This window comes from Quercus robur, chromosome 1 (genome assembly GCF_932294415.1).
Source record: "Quercus robur chromosome 1, dhQueRobu3.1, whole genome shotgun sequence".
In the NCBI taxonomy this organism is placed as follows: Eukaryota; Viridiplantae; Streptophyta; class Magnoliopsida; order Fagales; family Fagaceae; genus Quercus; species Quercus robur.
Window position 1 is genome coordinate 37,841,083 of NC_065534.1, and position 4,131 is coordinate 37,845,213.

Genomic DNA, 4,131 nt, shown 5'->3' on the forward strand with positions numbered 1-4,131 from the left:
TTTTTTCCTTCAGCACGTGAACACTAACATCACATGTGAGCACTGTGCAGGGACAAAAGACATTGTTCATACACTGTTCACGGGTCTCATGGCACTATTCATTCATTTAGAAATTATTTTATTATAATATTTTCAGTTTTTAATTTTCAGTTTTTAGTTTCAACAAAAATAAGTTGTATTCAAACGGACCCTTAATGCCTAGGAATGCAAGTCCTTTGGTGCTTCCATTATATATTTAAGACATTACTCACGGACACACAGCATTTGATACTCTCTAACTCTCACACTCTCTTAGTCTCTCAGACTCACTCACTAGTCCCTATAAGCACTTCCCCACTCAGCCACACTTGCTTTTCCCGTTTCTCTTTCTCTCTTTCTTTCCTTCTCTCTTTATTTATTTTTTTCTATTGTGGGTGCAGAGATTATTAATGGGATTTTCTCAAATGTTGTGTCTTTCTTTATGAAATGGTTGTGGTCACTCAAATCAACCACCAAAACAGGTATGGCATAGATCTCTGGTACTAGGCACATTTTTCTTTATTTTTCTAATGTGGGTTTTTCTGTTTTTGGTTGATGGTAATCTAAAATGGTGGGCTTCATGGGACTTTAATGTGTGCAGCAATTTCTGGCCGTCCAATGATGAAGTTTGAAAGTGAGTATACTGTGGAGACTGTGTTTGATGGAAGTAAGCTTGGTATTGAGCCTTACTCGGCTGAGGTGTTGCCTGGTGGAGAGCTTTTGGTTTTGGACTCTGCTAATAGTAACCTCTATAGGATCTCTGCCTCTCTTTCTCTATGTGAGTGTTTGTTTTGTTTTGTTTATGTAATGGATTGGAAATATTTTTTTGATAAACATGGATTGGAAATATTGCTTGCTTGGTTCATCTTCTCTTTATCGAGTTCCTTTTCTATTTTGTTTTGAAAATTGTTGATTTGGGTGTGTTTGGCTATTTTCTGTTAAATTTCTACCTCTATTGGCTATTCTATTCTGAGAAGTTTAATGGGTTTGCTTTCTATGTATAAAATTAAAAAATGTATCTGTAGTTGCCTTGAGCTTCATTGAATTAAGGTCCTTGTTTTCCAGAATGTATTTTTATTCTTACATTTTTTTAGCAACCAATAAGTAATGGTTGTGTTACAAACTTGGAACAGCATAAAACTTCTATGTCCATGTAACTCATCCATTAATTTTCCAGGATATGATAATTTTTTGCAGAAAGGTGCTGCAAGCTGCTTGTGGCTTGCATCAAAGCTGGAGGAAAGCCCAAGGAAAGCAAGACAAGTCCTTAATGCTTTCCACAAAATAGAATGTAGGATGCAGAACTTACCGATAGAGCATTTGGAGATTAATTCACAGGTTAAGCACGCACCTTCTTTTCCATGGAATAACCTGTTTATCATTTTCTTCATTGGCACAAGAATTTAATCTTTCTTCTTCTTTTTCTTTTTGGCAACCACCGAGTATAATGGCTTTGTCTGAATAGGTGGTTAATTTTAGCACTTCAGGTGTCTTTGCACTTATCCTATTTTTCTCTAAAAATGCAACAAATTCTCATGGTTTCCTTGTTTATCCTATTACTTTTCCAACAGAAATATCATGACCTCAAGACTGACTTGAGCAGAACAGAAAGATATATGTTCAAAGAGATGGGATTTGTTTGTCATGTTGAACATCCTCATAAATTCATATCTAACTACCTTGCCATCCTCAAAACACCTCCAGAACTGAGGCTGGAAGCTTGGAATCTAGCAAATGATAGGTACTTTTTGCAAATTAACTACTCATGGACAAAAGTTATGCACTTTCTTTTCTTATTATTTGGCTATACATTTAACAAGGGAACTTTGCATCTAAAATTTTTATTCTTCAGTTAAGTCTTACTTATTAAAAAAAAAAAAGTATCATTTAGTTTACATATCTATATGGATAGTATTCATAACTATCAAAAAAAAAAAAAAAAAAAAGACAGTATTCATAGATGTCTTTAGTATCATATAGAATCTACATTGTATAATATTAGATTTTTGTAGGAAGTGTTCATAATTTGACTGGTATGTTTGAGTCAGTGTACACTAAATACTCTTTGGACAATGTATAGTGCAGCCCTATTTAGGATTTGACTATTTAGTCGATTAGTCAACAAGATCAACCAGCACAATTGGATATGACTATTTAGTCAATTAGTTGACAAGATCAACCAGCACAATTGGATAACTTTGCGGTTTAGTATGTCATAATGGTGCTTTATAGGTGAACTTCCATGTCTGATTCTTTTTTGATAATCTTCCATGTCTAATTCTGATCAGCATATGTTTATCCTATGTGTATGTTTCAGGCAAGTGCCCAGCCATTTCTTGTGCTTGGTCTTTTGGTGACTACTTTAGCAACCAGCCATTGAATTTTCAATTGGGGCTTTATAAAATGACGCTGTGGAGAGTACTGGTAAGCCATTAGAAATCTTGAATTAGTGTTTCTTCACATGTTTTGTTTTGGAGCATAACAAATATAGGATTGAGTTTGATGTGTTCATTTTTCATGTTGCAGCTCAACAAGTTCAAGAATCAATGCTGCAGATTTGGGCTTGCAATAGTATAGGATCTTTTTGTGATGAATAGGATCTTTTTGTCTTATGATCATTGATCTTTAGTTAAGGCATATTTGATGCTAAGCACTGGTCTCTTCATGTCCATGAATGAAATGCCAACTTTTAATTTTAGTCTTTTATGGAAATAAAACTAAAATGTGGATTCCAAGGTCTTCTCCAGTATGCGTGTTTACTAGCGGCTTTTATTTTTGATAGGTCTCTCATTCAAGCTGCATTGTTAAGTTAATAGTAATGAGACGGCAAGGGCAGTATGCCGATTCAGGTGTCAATACATATGCTGATGGTCAGATGCATCATATATCCAATCAGGATGGAAAACAAACCTGTTCATTTCCAGGGGTGACTAGAGGCCTTCACTAACTGAGAAGGAGCATCCATATGGGAACTCGAAAGCAGAGGGACAATGGAGATGGCAAAGGGATGAGTCCAAAATGTCAAATTCAATGGCATCTCACATGTTCAATGAAGGCAAGTGGTAATTGTTTTCTGTGTTTGTGTGTGAGCGCATTCCCATATGTAATAATAAAATCCAAATCTTCTATCTCACTCTTCCTGCTCCACTATATACTCCACAAATAAAAATATGCCACATGTCAATCTAATTTATTTGTGGAGTATATAGTGGAGCAGGAAGAGTGAGATAGAAGATTTGGACTCTATTATTATGAGTTCAAATCTTCTGTCCCACTCTTCCTGCTCCACTATATACTCTACAAATAAAAATATATCACATATCAATCTAATTTATTAAATGCTAAATTTATGTCTTCTATTATTTTAATAAATTAGATTGATATGTGATATATTTTTATTTGTGGAGTATATAGTGGAGCAGGAAGAATGGGATAGAAGATTTGAACTCGTAACAATAAGGCTCCCCATGGGATAGATGGAAATTTTGCTTATTTATATGTTTACCATGAAGAGGACGGGAGTAAAAGTTTTTAATTACATTGAGATATAAATAGGTAAATCTGATTTTTTTTTTCTTTTTTTGGGTTGATCTTTGTAGTCTTAGAGATCTAGGTTTTATCTTGTTCAAGTCCTTGCCCAAGGCCAATGTATAACTTATTGCCTTTGAATTTTCTGTTTTAACGGTTTATGTCAAGTTTTTTCTACCAAGAAGGGCAAATTGTGATGTTGGCCCTATAAGCTCATAACATTTTTTACTTAATTGTGTAGATTTTTGAGAGAGAGTTTCAATTTATGGCATTCGCTTCTGATGATAGTTCTTTATCATTTATCATCAGACCAAGAAACCAATTAGTTTTTGGTGTAGGTAGGGATTAAATTCCAGATCTTTTATACAATAATTAAAGACTTTACCAGTTGAACTAACTAAAACCCACATCTCATTCCCTTTCCTAATAATTCATTTAGAAAATTTTGAAGAATTAAGACAAGTTCCAATTGTAATCCCAATAAATGTAGAATCTTCAACTACTAGATCTCGATCTCATGCATAAGCCCTTTTGGATATAAACTACTATCGGTTTCTTTAAAACTTTTTTCCCTCTGTGTGTATG

At 34.3% G+C, this 4,131-nt stretch overlaps 1 long non-coding RNA gene across 2 annotated transcripts; it reads left to right on the forward strand.

The window, feature by feature from the left end:
- The first annotated feature begins 262 nt into the window (after positions 1–262).
- On the forward strand, positions 263–2,716 carry LOC126689033 (uncharacterized). Of its 2 annotated transcripts, none has more exons than XR_007644402.1 (6): positions 263–500; positions 620–796; positions 1,196–1,356; positions 1,590–1,759; positions 2,336–2,442; positions 2,545–2,716. It is a non-coding gene; the product is annotated as an uncharacterized LOC126689033 (long non-coding RNA). The 2 variants fall into 2 exon arrangements; XR_007644401.1 differs by having other exon boundaries at positions 1,216–1,356.
- The last annotated feature ends 1,415 nt before the right edge of the window (positions 2,717–4,131 follow it).